This window comes from Schistocerca gregaria, chromosome 6 (genome assembly GCF_023897955.1).
Source record: "Schistocerca gregaria isolate iqSchGreg1 chromosome 6, iqSchGreg1.2, whole genome shotgun sequence".
Taxonomy (NCBI): Eukaryota; Metazoa; Arthropoda; class Insecta; order Orthoptera; family Acrididae; genus Schistocerca; species Schistocerca gregaria.
This window is the reverse complement of record NC_064925.1, coordinates 543,781,989-543,799,219: the sequence shown is the minus strand read 5'-3', so window position 1 is coordinate 543,799,219 and position 17,231 is coordinate 543,781,989. Positions and strand designations below refer to the sequence as shown.

At 40.2% G+C, this 17,231-nt stretch overlaps 1 protein-coding gene across 2 annotated transcripts in view; it reads left to right on the top strand.

Moving 5' to 3' along the window:
• Nucleotides 1-17,231, top strand: part of LOC126278462 (CD151 antigen-like) — a 1,693,623-nt gene that overhangs the window by 996,572 nt on the left and 679,820 nt on the right. The gene's annotated exons all lie outside the window — the stretch shown is intronic.

Genomic DNA, 17,231 nt, shown 5'->3' with positions numbered 1-17,231 from the left:
TATCTCTCTCTCTCTCCCTCTCCCCCCCCCCCCCCCCCCCTCTGCCGCAACTTACGACCGCCACCACAGCGACGTTCGATAGCGGTACGTCATTATTAACATTGTGCCTTTCTTACCAGAGACTTACCCCGTTCAAACGTCGTCTTATGCGAAACTCCAAGTGATTTGCACCAACAAAAACTGAATCAAATTTTACCAGCGTTGAAAAATATTAATACTTCGGAACACCAACATAAAACCTAACTTAATCCTCTCACTACTGAAAAGATAAGTGAAATAAGTGAAATAAATGTAAGAGTCAGTGGCGTTGAGAAAGCGGAAATCGTTAAAACTGAACAAAGCTTCAGGGCCCGACGGAATTCTATACTGAATTTGCGTCTGAGTTAGACTCTCCTCTAAATGCAGATCTCTCCGTGTCCAGTAGTTGGAAACAAGCCTGGGTCACACCCGTTTACAAGAAGGGCAATAGAAGCGATCCACAAAACCACCATCCAATATTCCCGATACCGATTTATTGCAGCATCTCCGAACATACTCCAAGATCAAACATAATGAGATACCTCCATCAGAATATCTTGGCTATTAAATTTCTCGACGTCCCTTAAAACCGTTGAGCCACAATTATAGTTAAAAAGACATTATCTCTCATCTTGGTTTGGTTCTAGGGCACCACTACCCCAAAGGAAACTTCGTCAGCTAGGGAAAGGAAAGGCGAAACCTAATGTAAAACGTGACCTAGCCGTCTGAAGATGAACCTGTTGGTAAGAAACCGCTAACGGCACTGTTTAAATAAGTAAATACCATTGTAAAAATTCGCTGGTTGCTGTAATCTTCTATGTAAGAGTGAGCCTATATGTTGTACACAGCCACGGGCCCACAAAGTCAGTTTTGACAAAATAGCATTACGCTTACCTCGTCAGATACTGAGAAAAGTTCACGCTTTTAAAAGATGCAAGAGAAAACTAAAGAAGACTAACCTCAACATCAAATATAACAATAAATGCCTGTCAGCACAGATAACACCAAACTACATAAAAGTGAAGATTAATTCTGAAACCAGTACCGCCAAAATAGTTAAAGCAAAGTGTGAAATGATGTGGCTCAAAATAGAGATCAAAATGCATTATATAAAGAAAGAACTTCTCAACAAGCAGCTGTACAGTCTAAATTTGCATCTTGGAATTTGCCTCTCAGTTCTCCTACGTCTTACAATGCGTTGAGGACATCACTGACAAATAAAAGCAGAAAATACTGTGTAAGCATAAGGAAAAACTTGATACTTTGAAAATGAGAAAAGGTAACCTCCCCCCCCCCCCCCCCCCAACTCACATGACAGCCAACATCAGTTTCATGGAAGAATTATTAACTCAACCAACATCAATTTTACAATGACCTCGCTCTCATAAACATAGATCTAAAGCATAACACAGAGCCTTAGTCCATCTACTAAGCTTGCATCTGATGCTGTTTTTGAGAAAAAAAAAGCAGGATGACTACATCCATGGCAACCGGCACGAATTCCGGAAACATCGATCATGCAAAACCCAACTCGCATCTTCTTCACATGATATATCGTAAACATTGGAAGAAGGTCGTTTAATGAACAAAGTAAGAGCATACGGACTATCAGATCAATTGTGTGATTGGATTGAGGAGTTCCTAGATAACAGAACTCAGCATGTCATTCTCAATGGAGAGAAGTCTTCCGAAGTAAGAGTGATTTCAGGTGTGCCACAGGGGAGTGTCATAGGACCGTTGCTATTCACAATATACATAAATGACCTGTTGGATGACATCGGAAGTTCACTGAGGCTTTTTGCAGATGATGCTGTGGTGTATCGAGAGGTTGCAACAATGGAAAATTGTACTGAAATGCAGGAGGATCTGCAGCGAATTGACGCATGGTGCAGGGAATGGCAATTGAATCTCAATGTAGACAAGTGTAATGTGATGCGAATACATAGAAAGATAGGTCCCTTATCATTTAGCTACAAAATAGCAGGTCAGCAACTGGAAGTAGTTAATTCCATAAATTATCTGGGAGTACTCATTAGGAGTGATTTAAAATGGAATGATCATATAAAGTTGATCGTCGGTAAAGCAGATGCCAGACTGAGATTCATTGGAAGAATCTTAAGGAAATGCAATCCGACAACAAAGGAAGTAGGTTACAGTACGCTTGTTCGCCCAATGCTTGAATACTGCTCAGCAGTGTGGGATCCGCACCAGGTAGGGTTGATAGAAGAGATAGAGAAGATCCAACGGAGAGCAGCGCGCTTCGTTACAGGATCATTTAGTAATTGCGAAAGCGTTACGGAGATGATAGATAAACTCCAGTGGAAGACTCTGCAGGAGAGACGCTCAGTAGCTCGGTACGGGCTTTTGTTAAAGTTTCGAGAACACACCTTCACCGAAGAGTCAAGCAGTATATTGCTCCCTCCTACGTATATCTCGCGAAGAGACCATGAGGATAAAATCAGAGAGATTAGAGCCCACACAGAAGCATACCGACAATCCTTCTTTCCACGTACAATACGAGACTGGAATAGAAGGGAGAACCGATAGAGGTACTCAGGGTACCCTCCGCCACACACCGTCAGGTGGCTTGCGGAGTATGGATGTAGATGTAGATGTAGAAGGTAGTCAGTTAGTCGCAGTATTTCTTGATTTCCGAAAAGCGTTTGACTTAGTGGCACATCTACACTTATTGTTAAAAGTACGTTCATATGGGTTATCAAACGAAATATGTGACATGATTGAGGGCCTTTTGGTAGGGAATACGCAGTGTGTTATCGGGGAAGGAAAGTCGTTGTCAGATGTAGAGGTGACTTGGGATGTGTCCCCAGGGAAGTATGTTGAGACCCTTGCTGTTAATGTTGTAAATTACTGGCCTTGCGCAATTATAATACGAAGCTCAGACTTTTTCAAGTGACCCAGTTACCTATATTGAATTACTGTCTGAAGAAGCTGCATAGATATTCAGTTAGATTTTGATAAAATTTCAATATGGTACCGTGAGTGGCAACCTCCTTTAAGTGTACAGAAGTGTAAAATTGTGCACTTCACAAAACTAAAAAACGTAATATCCCACAACTATAACTTCAATGAGGCTCTGTTTGACTCGACCAACTCCTAGAAATATCTGGGTGTAATGCTTTGAAGAGTATGAAATGGAACAACAACATAGGCTCAGTAGTGGGAAGAGCATGTGGTAGATTTCGTCAGCCTACAAAGGAGATTGCTTACAAATCATTCGTCCGAAACCAATCTGGGATATTGTTCTTGTGTGTGGGACCTGTACCAAATAGTTTTAATAGAGGATATTGACTGTATACAGAGGATGGCAGAACGAATGACCACACGTTCGTTTAACCCGTGGGTAAGTGTGACAGAGATACTGAAGAAACTGAATTGGCAGACTCTTGGAAATAGGTATAAGCTATTCTGAGAAAGCCTGCTTGCAAAGTTTCAAGAACCGGCATTAAATGGTGATTCTACAAACATGCTACAATCACCTACTTATCGCTCACATAGGGATTGTGGGCATGAGATTATATTAATTACAGTACTTAGATACATTTAAACAATATTTCGTTCATTCTACCAGCGCATAAAACGTGAATGGCATGGGAGATACCCCAATAGCCGGTACCACCTGCCATGCACTTCACAGTGGTTTGCAGAGTGTAGATGTAGATGTAAATGTGGAACGAACAACACGAGAAGAAAATGATTGAGATAAGAGTTAAATTACAATTCCTTGCCTTTTACTTTCATTACATCTCTTCTCCCAGTTCCATCACTTGCACTGACGAAAGTAGTTAGAACAAATGTGAAAATATAGGTATTGTACATATTACCGTCAAACCTAATGCTTTAGCTACTCATTCTGTACAAAGATTAATCAGTAAGGCACACCAAAGAGAAATTTGTGGAAGGAAAAGAAGTAGATCCTTATGGTTTGGTAGTAGTATGGATCAAATCAAGAAAAAAATGTCCAGTTAAAATGGGCTCGAAGAGGTATAAGCATTTGATTAGCATAAGAGATGCGTTTCGCAGTAGCGAAGTTGAACAACTGCTCATAGCTCTTAAGGTATAATCGTTCACATCATATCCTTCTGGGACACTGTGTATATGGTACCTCTCTTAAGGGTCGTCAGATGCATTTTCTTGGGTGTTCCGCCAGATATTTGCAATTTAGTTTTTGCAATGTGAAGATGGAATCTGCCCAAACAAATAACGCTCATCACATAATAGAGTCTTTAAATAGTAAAATGTCACCAGTAGGAATATTCTGTGACTTATACAAAGCATTTGATTGTGTGAACAATAGCATTTTGTCAGAAAAATTGCAATTCTATGGTATAAATGGAACAGCATATGAGTGGTTTAAGTCATATCTACAGAACAGGAAACAAAAAGTCTCTGTATATGCTTCAAGTGATTCAGAGGAATTTGCCACTTCATCTAACTGGGGTGAAATTACATTAGGTGTCCACAAGGTTCGATCGTGGGTCTCCTCCTGTTCTTGATATATGTGAATGACCTCCATTCTTATGTGAAACAAGATGCTTGACTGACACTGTTTGCTGATGATACAAGCATAATTATTAATCCAGTAAAGGAAAGTCCGATAGAAAACGATACAAATAAGGTATTTGGAAAAGTTATTAATTGGTTTTCTGCGAATGGGCTTGCTCTGAACTTTGAAAAAACAGTGTACATCCAATTTTCTGCTGCAAAAAGTACTGAAACGTCCCCTTAGAAAAATTATACAAGCCTGTGCTTAAACGGACACACAATATTTTTAGCGCAACACGATCTGACTTTCGAAACTCCCTACAAAAGAATGGCCCTGACTAACATTAATCTATACGTTTCACATATCACTTACCTTACAAAAATCTCCGTTACTCGAACTACTGCAATACAGCGAGCGCCACTACTGTCAGCTAAATAAAAGATTCAAACTACTGAAGGCACTAACTTACTGATAGGCATAGTTATCAAATGGAAGATTTTGATAGAGAACAAACAATGTATTTACCTTAATGGTCTTCAAAAGTCATAATATATATATATATATATATATATATATATATATATATATATATATATATATATATATATATATCAGTTCCTGATATCCATTCTTACAAATGTACTGTTTCTGATAGACACACGTCTAGATCATCCGCTCTCAAAATTCAGCCATTTGTCTGTTCCCCACATCCACCACTGCTGGAGGCCCACCTACAACTGCCCTACGCTACGCGCTGTTAACAGCCAACAGCCCAACACTACAATAGCCAACAACAATGCAAACCAGCAACAGACTGCTCACAGCACAGCCAGTGATTTCATACAGAGCGCTACGTGACGTTACCAATATAAAAATCTAAACAGCCTACTTACAGTATAATTCCTTCAATAAACATAACATATCAAAAGAAGTCAGTAGCGAAGGTACAGCATATTAAGTTTTTGGGTTTACATCTAAATGAGACTCTTAATTGGAAAATTCATATCTTGGATCTCCTAAAGCGACTAAGTTCAGCAACTTTTGCAATCAGAATAATTCCCAATTTTGACGATGTAGAAATTAGTAAGGTAACATGCTTTGCATACTTCCAGTCTCTGATGTTATACCGAATAATATTCTGGGACAACTCAACACTTAGGCTAAAGGTATTCAGTGCTCAAAAGAAAGTAGTAAGGATAATGTGTGGGGTTCGTAGTCGCACATCTTGTAGGCATATGCTTTAAAGGTTGCGGATTCTTACAACAGCTTCACAGTACATTTACTCAGTAATGAAATTTTTTTCTGAACAGGATGGACCAGTTTAAAATCAACAGCTACATTCATGATTACAATACCACAAAAAAGAAAAACCTACACTATCCTTTACTTATACCTACCTTTGGCACAGAAAGGGGTAAAATATGCTGCTATAAAACTTTTTCGATAAATTACCACATGAAATAAAATGTCTGACAGACAGCAGTAATAGTTTCAAAAACAAATTGAAATCATACCTCCTTGAAAACTCCTTCTATACCATAGATGGATTCTTGAGCATGAGTAAATAAATCTAGAGATATAATATATGCATTTGTGCCATTTAAGGGAATGGGATAGATAATACAAATACTCAGGTATAACATTATAATGTAAAAAATAAAAACTTCTTCCCTGTGCGCATTTCTTGTGCATTTGACACGTCCGACATCATAACGGTTTCCCGTCGCTATTGATCAATGGATCACGTAACTAACTAACTCACATGTTTCGTGTGACGGCCAGTGACAACAGAAGGCGTTAGTTTGTTTTCTGTTACAAAGAAAATTTGTTTTAAAACGGAATTTTGCGCGCCCGTTCAGTAGAGCGGTCCCGCCTGAGTATGGCTCGATATTCAGTTTACCGATTCGTATAAATAGTGACGGTGAAACACGAGTAGTGGTCAGCTCCACCAGCAGCGACTGATTAGTGCTGCTGCATGTCGGTAGCAGACAACACGTGGCAGGGAGGCATGCTTTCACTGTTGGAGGTAATGGCTGCGGCTTCGAGTTTCGCCTTCCCTGTTAATACACGTCGCTCCGAATATTGAGCTACACTGTTTTGGCGCCGCTCAATTGAACGGGCACGAAAAATTTTATTTGTAACTGGGATCATTCTTCATGGTACTTCCTTAGCATTCGGTCGTGAGTTATTGTAAGACCAATTTGGTGCCGTTTAAGATCGTGGTACATGTTAAATGAACTTGTACACTTATTGTATCTTTGTGGACTTTTGAACCATCTAAGCGAAAGATGAACTCATTTTCCATCTGATATTTTACTTATGGCAATGATCTGAGAGACGGGGAATAAAGGCTTAATTGAGCAGCTGATAGTTAAAAATGCAGTTCTTTTAGTATATATTGGCTATAGAAAGTCACCTCGCTAAAATATTAATTATTCGGATAACGTTGAGGGCCCTCTATACCCGACTTTATTCGTAGTACTTTGTGTGAACAGAAATATGGAGGGGATCATAGGGAATTTTTAGAGTTAGCTCCGCTCTTTCCCGTGAAACACCATCTCGTGAAATATCTTTCCGTGTTCCACAGACTAGCCATCATGCCAACGGGCTGGCCAAAGTCATTCATTACCTGAATATATTTTTGTTCCTTGACGAATTTGGTTTATCACCACAACAGTAGAATACAGTTGCCTCGCGGGATTAGCCGAGCGGTCAGGGGAGCTGCAGTCATGGACTGTGCGCTGGTCCCGGCAGAGGCTCGAATCCTCCCTCGGGCATGGGTGTGTGTGTTTGTCCTTACGATAATTTAGGTTAAGTAGTGTGTAAGCTTAGGGATTGATGACCTTAGCAGTTAAGTCCCATAAGATTTCACACACATTAAAAAAAAATACAGTTTGTGACATTCGTGGTTTCCTTGTCATTGTGCATGTCGAAGGACACTTCTCTGCCCAAACTGCACCCAAAGGGATTTAACCATTCTTTGTAAGCTTTATAAGTATCTTGTTGTTGCTGTGATATCTCTCGTGTGGCTTTACAAAAAATGAAATATCATGTATACTACCTGTCTTCTGAATCAGTCGCCTTTCCATCCTTTTACCGTAATTTGTCTTCAGACTCAAAATTGAACATGACCAATCAACTGGACCATGAGGCTGAACAATCAGATCAGAATATTAAAAGGGTTCAAGTACGAATCGATCAAATGACAGAAATCAGCAATAATGAGACCGAACAGTTTGCTTCTAACAAAATAAAACTTTTTTTTTGCCATAGTTGATTGGAGAGACGAGTCCCATGAGACAGATCCTTCGTGGTTGAGCGAAAATGAAAATTTAATCAACGTTCTACACTTAGTCAGTAAACTGAAAGTTGTAAATGATCTGGCAGAAAGAGGCGTCAAGCTCATGAAGGACGACAATGAATTACTTTCTAAAATATGGAACGAGAAGCAGGACATTCTTCAGAATGTGGCTATAAAGTTCGTAGGATATAAAAGAGATACTTTGTCAACGAATAACAATTTGTAAGAGAAAATTTGTTTTACTCATTACATTTGCCTCACAGGAATGTAGGTAGTAATGATATAGATTGAATAATTAAATCTAATACTACAAATTTCACAATTAAATTGAAAGGTACTAATTAATTATGCATTTCAGTGTAATACTTTTGAGATTTTTATGCTGTTTCACTCTTCCTCAAATTTAGGCGCGCAGAGACGCAACTTCACTTTTCCTGCGGAGACCAGTGTCACACAACCCATTGTTTCGTGCAGTGGACCCAAACTAGAGGTAGCACAAAGAAAAAAGGAACTTGAAAAATAAGAGCCCCTCCAGTCTTCCGCACAGGACCGTTTCTGCCAATGTGATTACTTCCCCGCTCAAACGACTGGAAATATCTAATATTTATTTCATGAGCGCAAGGTTGAATTAACATTTCCTTCATAGCCTTGACAACCACTGAATTTATTTATTACCAAGTTATGGAGGACTCCATTGTGAAAAACAAGTAACGGCCCTTTACTGTCTTGCAATAAGTATAATGGACAGAAAGAGTTTTCACTCTCCAACGTAGTGTGCGATCTTTTGAAACTTTCTGGCAGTTGAAGCTGTACAGCGAATGGGACTTGAGTCACTCCTGTAGTGGGTAATGCTCTTACCGACTGAGCTACCCACGCACGACACTCGACCTGCGCTCACAGATTTACTTTCGCCAGACCCTCTCTCCTACTTTCGAAACTTCAGACAAGTTCTCGTGTGTCCCTTGCGGAACTAGTAGTTCTGGAAGGAAAGACATTGCGCTGAACATTGTCCGCAGACGGCAAGACACCGTGTTCGAATCACGGTTGCAGGTGTCATGGAATTTCGCCGAGCAAGGTGGCGCAGTGGTTAGCACAATGGATTCACTCAATGGATCATCAGGGAGGACTACGCTTCAAATCAGCGTCCGTTGTTCCAGTTTCAGGTCTCCAGTGATTTACGTAATCGCTCCAGGAAAATTCTGCAATGGTCCTTTGAAAGGACATGGCTGATTTCCTTCCCCATCTTTGAAATAATCCGACCTGGTGCTGCGTCCCTAATCACCCCGATGTCGAGGGATGTTAAATCCTAAATTTTCTTTACCAGGTGTACCGGTATGAAATGAGCGTTAAGATACAAATGTGTCGATAGGGAACATTTGTTGTGAACGGGCCTTAATTTTTTTTTGTTTCGTTGGTATGACATCTGTCAAAGATATTTAGTATACATCAAGTCATGGAACAAACAATATCATATGTTTTCATCGTGTTAACAATGTCGAATTTTGTACCAGGCAGTGATGATTTGCGGAAAGCATTAATTTTTTGTTTTAATTTGAGGAAAAAGTACTGCAGAGTCGCATCGAATGCTTGTCGAGGCATATGGTGATCATGCTGTATCGAAGCAACATGCGAAAGATGGTTTCAACAGTTCAGAAATAATGACTTTGATGTAAGAAATGAAGAACGTGGAAGACCACCAAAAAAGTTCGAAGACCCCAAATTGCAAGCAATATTGGATGAAGATGATACTTTGAGTCAGAAGCGAATGGCGGCAATGCTAAATATTCCACAACAATCCAATTTCTGACCGTTTGAAAGCTATGGGAAAGATCCAAAAGTGTGTAAAATGGGTGCCACATGAATTGAATGAAAGACAGATGGAAAACCGAAAAACCATTTGTCAAATTTTGCTTCAAAGGCATGAAAGAAAATCAATTTTGCGTCGGATTGTTACTAGCGATGAAAAATGAATTTATTTTAAGAATCCTAAACGGGAAATTCAAGGGTTAATTCGGGACAACCATCAACATCGACTGCAAAACCAGATCGATTCGGCAAGAAGACAATGCTCTGTGTTAGGTGGGATCGGAAAGGTGTGGTGAATCAAGAGCTTCTAAAACCCGATGAAACTGTGAATGCTAATCGCTACAGACAACAAATGATCAATTTGAACTATGCATTGATCGAAAAAAGACCAGAATGGGCCAGAAGACATGGGAAAGTAAATTTTTTTACACGACAATGCACCTGCACACAAAGCAAAACTGGTTCAGGGTACAATCAAAACACTTGGCTTGGAGCTGCTACCCCACCCGCCTTATTCACCAGACTTGGCCCCTTCCGACTACCATTTGTTTTCATCAATGGGACACGCATTGACTAAGGAACACTTCGATTCCTACGATGAAGCCGAAAATTGGGTGTCTGATTGGTTTGCTTCAAAAGACGAACATTTCTATTGGCGTGGTGTCAACAAATTGCCAGAAAGGTGGACAAAATGTATAGAAATCAATGGTCAGTACTTGGAATAAAATGTGTTTACTTTTAATTCCAAATTAGTGTTTCATTTTCACAGAAGAAACGCTCGTTTCATACCGGTACACCTGGTATTTTCCTTCATGGAATTTCTGTGAGAAATATCTCGTGTGTATCGATCGGAATTTTGATTCATCGGTGCCTAGCAGGATCAAACAGTATTCAATTGCAGTGCTGATTCTACACGCTTAATCTATTCGATACAGCCCTTGCAGTGTAGGGCAGTGAAACACTTTACCTGGCTGTCTGCCTGGAAACGCAGCTGTTCATACTTTCTGACAAACTCCTTAGCACGGCGCGAAGTGGAGTAGCCGCTGGCTTGGCTCCACTGTCCCCGTGACGTCGCCTCCAGAACCTGTTTGGTGCGCCGACAACTTCAGCAGCGGGAGTCGATAGCGGTCCTTACCGAACACGGCTCATCGGGTTACCCGGCAAGGCCGCGCCCGCCTTTCTCGCCAACCGCTCACGCAAAGGAAAGCGCGCGCGCGCACACACACACACACACACACACACACACACACACACACACCTAAGCAGATGAACAGTCTCTCTCTCTCTCTCTCTCTCTCTCTCTCTCTCTCTCTCTCTAACACACACACCTGACGAGATGAACAGACATGAGGCCGTTCCTGAAATCAAACGTGCTTGACTACATGGGCGACATGATGAAGGATGAACACAGTAATTACTTATTTATTTATTTTATACCATCATCACTTACGTCAGCAACATCATCGCCGTCCAAGGAATAGGGTCATCGTATCCTTGGTTTCGCAGTGTGTCTCGTCCCGCTGTGTCTGTACCACAGCTTTACCAAAAGGATCAGTTTTTTTTTTGACACACCTGTTACGAAGAAGCTTTGTATGCATTTCACGTATACAAGTCTGATGGTTCAAATGGCTCTGAGCACTATGGGACTCAACTTATGAGGGCATCAGTCCCCTAGAACTTAGAACTACTGAAACCTAACTAACCTAAGGACATCACACACATCCATGCCCGAGGCAGGATTCAAACCTGCGACCGTAGCAGTCGCGTGGTTCCGGACTGAAGCGCCTAGAACCGCTCGGTCACTGCGGCCGGCTACCAATCTGAAAACAGCTTTTTGAGTAGTTGTCATATCTGACGTTATTCAAAATATTATTGGAAGGTCACACAATGTAGGCTCTTATGACCGGTATGTGGATCCTTGTTGATGCTTGTTACACGAGCTTTAGGCCACAGTCCAAGACAAGTTTCTGCGCCTAACATTTCGCCATGTAATGATGGAGTACACAAAATGTCGCACTCATGCACTCAAGCGCGGATAGGAAATATAAATAGAAGCTTTGACTCCTACCTTATAGAACTTAGGAGCTAGTGCCGTCTGCCTAAAGTGGTTAAATCTATGCTAGCAGATCATGCACTAGGACGAAGAAAGTACCAAATTCGTTTGTTTGAAACGGTTGTATCAAGATTCAACATTGCTATGCTAGGCTGTAAAAAGGAGCCATGGAAATTCAAAAGACGAACAGAAATTTAACAGAAATGAAAAACATTACACAAGCCGAGGGCCTTAGAGCTAAACTGTTTCCCACAGTAAACTCCGTAATATACGTCGACGCAACTCCGTGATCTTACAAAATAGCAGTGCCTGTGTTATTAAGAAGTATGATGCTTGCATCTCCAATGCAACATTCCATCGTATCTATTAATAATACAGACTATGATATTTCGTATTTATTCGGCAATACTAGGACCTCGACTATAAATAAATATGTACTTCGTGGACGGGAATATATGTAACGTACGAGTGCGTGGAGGACTACGTGTGGAAGTTTGGGTCTGGCCGTGATTCGTGCACGGATAGCCGAAGCAGTTAAGGCAACCGTTTGCGTAAATCGGGAAATCCGGGTTCCAGTCCCGTTCCGGCACAAATTTTCGCTGTTGTCATACCGATTTATAGCCGATGGAGGCTCGTAACGATATTACAAATACATTTCCTGTAAATCGACGATCTTAGAGAGCGGTCTGGTGACTTCTTCACACATTTCGACCGTTGCGTATAAACACAGTGACTTGCTGACGCTGTTTGCTTCTGTAGCTATCTGAATCTTTATAGCCTCTGCTTATGTCTTCATCACTGGGAAGAAACGTTTGTCGCAGAAACATACCTTCAACCGCAGGCTAATCCAATACAGTAAAAATCAACTTAAATGTTCTTAAGATGTACTACGACATGTAACGTAACTAATTTGGAAACGACAATAACGGAACGTTTATTATTAACAGTACACTCGGTAGTCTTTTCAGACGTAATCCATAACAATGTAATAATTTAGTAATGCTGAAATGGGTATGTTAATTGCGATACCTCTTGAAAATGGCTATAAAGCTGAAATAACGGTAGTATATTATGACGTACCGTGCGATAAAACAACGAACGTTAACTCTTGTTCCCAACTGAATGCTTATTAATGGACATGATAGCAATAATGTGATTTTCATGACAATGGACTCGTATGTAGTAATCATAAGTGTTGTCCGCCTCCGTAGCTCAGCGCTAGCCCGGGTTCGATTCCCCGCAGGGGACTGGGTGTTGTCTGTCCATCATCACCATTGACAGGCAAGTCGCCAAAATGGCGTCAATTAAAAAGACTCGCAATACGGTGGCCGAATCTAGAAGGGTATATCCCGGCAAATAAATGCCATACGATTATTTCACTACATTACTAGTGTTGTCTCCGTTAAAATATTTGCAGAATTATGTAAATAGTTGAATGAACAGCAGGAACTATTTCTTTTTATTGCACTTACGAAGAAGCAGAGCCTTCGTAAACTTAACACCCGCAAACCCTTTATGACAAAGTTGACATTATTTTAACTGTGAAAAGAGCGGCATCATTTTATTGTTTCTGTCTTTCTTTTATTACAGCGACATGACACTGATGTAAGTGTGTTCATTGTCACGTTTTGCCAATAACAATTGGTCCATTACGTTTCAAACTTGGGTTTATTTTGTAAAATAGAGCGTCTTACGTGGTCTGTCGTTAGTTGTTTTGTTAATAGAAAGTCTAGCCCACATCTTAATTCAAAGTCCGATTAACTTTTTACGATCTCTCTGTATGAACATTCCTCACCAAGCAAGCCGTTAACCAACAATGTCCATTTTTGGCTGAATTTGATTTTCATTCAATAAACTTGATATCAGAATATGCTGATCCATTACGGATATTTTAAAACCGTGACTGTATATTGAATGTAGATAAGTTATACAGAACTGCATCCAGACACTTTTTTCGAATACTAATGCTTTATTCCACGAACCGGTTTTCGAACCTTTTCAGGTTCATCTTCAGATGGTTTCGGGAGGATCCGGGAAGTTACATTATTACTGGTAGTAGCATGATGGTTGTATTGCAGAAAGATGGGTCAGACTTTAGTGTTTCGCCATGACTATAGCTTATCTGTCGATATGGATGTAAATTTAGTTTTTACTTGCTGCCACAGTACAGGCGGCTTTTTTCGGTTAGTGTCCATCTGTCTGCCTACATCCATATCGACAGATAAGCTATAGTCATGGCGATACATTAAAGTGTGACCTATCTTTCTGCAATAGAACCAGCACCCTGCATTATGCTACTCCCATTAATAATGTAACTTCCCGGATCCTCCCGAAACCATCTGAAGATGAACCTGAAAAGGTTCGAAAACCGGTTCATGGAATAAAGCATTACTATTCAAAAAATGTTACTGGTTGCAGTACTGTATAATTTATTTACATACATATAAACTTGATATGATTTTAAGCAAATCAGTAATCAATATTTACAATAAACTCCGCTTCAAATGACGAAAATTGCTCTCCCCTCTTTTCTAGCGCCTCTGAAGTGGATCCTTTTGTTGAGGATTTCATGATACAGACGAACAAGAAACTTAGTCAAATAATACGAAAGGAGGCACTTCAGTATACAGAAAGAAGTAAACTGATAATCAAGTGCCGGCCGGGGTGGCCGAAAAGTTCTAGGCGTTTCAGTCTGGAACCGCGCGACCGCTACGGTCGCAGGTTCGAATCCTGCCTCGGGCGTGGATGTGTGTGATGTCCTTATGTTAGTTAGGTTTAAGTAGCTCTAAGTTCTATGGGACTGATGACCCCAGATGTTAAGTCCCATAGTGGTCAGAGCCATTTGAACCATTTTTGATAATCAAATGACGAAAGCGTAATATTTAGACATTTCTCGCATGACATACTGAAAACTTTGGATCAAGGCGGTATTTCTTGATTTCCGAAAAGCATTTCACTGAATACCATACCTACACTTATTGTAAAATATACAATTCTGTGTGGTATCAAGTGGAATTTGTGACTGGGTTGAGAACTTTTTGGCAAGAAAGACGTATCTTATCTTGGATGTAGAATCATCGTCAGATGTAGAAGTAACTTCAGATGTGCTCCAGGTAAGCTTGTTGGTACCATTGCTGTTCATGTTATATATATTAATGACCTTATAGACAATATTAATAGTAACTTCAGAGTTCTTGCAGATGCTGCAGTTATCTGCAACGAAATAGTGCCTGAAAGCAGCTGCATAAATATTTTTTCAGACCTTGATAAGATTTTGAAGCGGTGCAAAGACTGACTACTTGCTTTGAATGTGCAGAAATGTAAAACTGTACACTTGAAAAAACGAAAAAACATAATATCCTACGACCATAATATCAGTGACTCACTGTTGAAATCGGCCAGCTCAAACAAATACCAGGGTGTAACACTTTGTAGGGATATGAAATAGAATGATAGGCTCAGTCTTGAGTAAAGCAAGTAGCAGACTCCGGTTTGTTGGTTAAGTACTGGGGAAGTGCATTCAGTCTACAAAGGAGATTTCTTACAAAATACTCGTGCAGCCGGTTTTAGAATACTGCTCATGTGTGTTGGACCCGTACCAAACTCACAGGGCATATTGAAAGTGTACGGAGAAGGGCAGCACAAATGGCCACAGGTTTCTTTTATCCGCTGGGGAACGTCACAGAGGTACTGAATGTAAGACTCTTTAAGATCGACGTAAACTATTCCGAGATACTCTGTAGCAAAGTTTCAAGAACTTGCTTTAAAAGATGACTCTAGGAATATACTACAATCCCCTACGTATTGCCCACACAGAGATCATGAGGGTAACATTAGAATAATTACCGCACTCACAGAGACATTCATGCACTCATTCTCTACGCTCTCCACACGTGAATGGAACGGGAAGAAACCGTAATAACTGATACAGTTGTGCATGCCCTCTACCGCGCATGTCTGGGTGGTTTGCAGAGTACAGTTGTAGATAGAGATGTAGAACATACTAAGTACGCAGTACAGCCAAATCTGGATAAGCGAGAGATAAAGCGACCAGGAATTACTTTTCGCTTATTGCGTTTCCTCACGTAGAGACGTTCAGAAAAGGCTTCTCTCATTTACGGAGGTTTCCTTATCCAGGTCTAGTCTGTTTTCTAAGTACGTTTAAGAAGTAGCGAAAACATGAAAAAAATATTTCAAGAATTAAGTAATAATATAATCATTGAAATATAGTAATGATCTAAATAATATTGTGGACAACGACATACTCGATGAAATTAATGAGGTCGCTTTCTGTCGATCGTCCGCCGTTGTGTAACGTGTATAGTCGCTGCTGCAAAGTGAAGATCATCGGTTCGATTGCTTCATACTACAGTTATTTATGTTTTAGACGTTTCTGGTCTCTGTAAGGTTCTGGGAGTCGCTTATCTGTGATATATTGTTATTTGCTTGAACATTCTACATTTGTACAAATAGGAGAATTCTTTGTTGGGGCGAGGAGACCAGCTCCATGCATCTCTCGTGTGTGTCCAGTAAAAGTGATTTCGTTTTGAAGTGTTAGCTGTTTCGACGATCCTGTTCTCGTCACCTGTATTTGGTTCTGGACTCTGCGTGTCAGTATGTCAGCTGCTTTGTTTTTTCCATTGTAGCGTGTTTCTCACTTTCACACATATTATCAAAAATTGAATCAGTAGTTGCTGAAAATTCTGTGGACTGTCTCAGGGAATGACACTTTTCAGCTGATTCATATTTATTTCCTCTGCACCTGTTGTCTGACCTATCTGATGACGCTCTGTCAGCGTATGTACAAATAAACTTTTTCCAAATTTAGAAGTGTAAAACACAAGATATGTACGATATATAAAATTTCCTTAAGTCACTGTTGCCAGTCATCTGGTACCATAGTGTTCTGGAGAAGAAAAATAACTCTTGTTATAGATATTCTCTATAGATATTTGAGGAGTGAATATGATGGGACAAAACAAGTACCCTCTCCTTTAGGGTTTTCTTATTTATTCAGTAAGTATGCAAATCAAGACATCACTACCAAAAAATTTTGTAAAATTTATTGCAAGCAATGTGGCTTCCGTGATAGCTGCAGTGAAGACATAGATATAAATTTTACTAACTTATATGAAATAATTGTATTAACGCAAAAATCTCTCAGTGAGATTAGGTTTTAATTTGTGTGTATTGTTCCGTAGTCCTTCAAAAATTCCATTATAAATTAGTTTTTTTTGTGACAGGGAAATGAGACAAATAAGCGAACTCGTTGTCATAAACTTTAGACTCGGTGAAAGTGGATTGCCGCGGGGTTCTCAGTAACACGTTTGCACGGAGAAATGTCACCTATGGCCCTCGTTACAACCTGAAAGTAATCACTTCAGCAAGTAGAGTACACGTCACAAAAAACAGCTGCCATATTTACAGCATGCGGACAGTAACCGTCCTAACTATCACGTGGTTCTCTGTTTTGCGTTGTACGAGTATGCAACTCACAATTAAGGAGAGTAGCTGTGGAGTGTTAATTGAAGAGCTCTGTACGTCTCTTA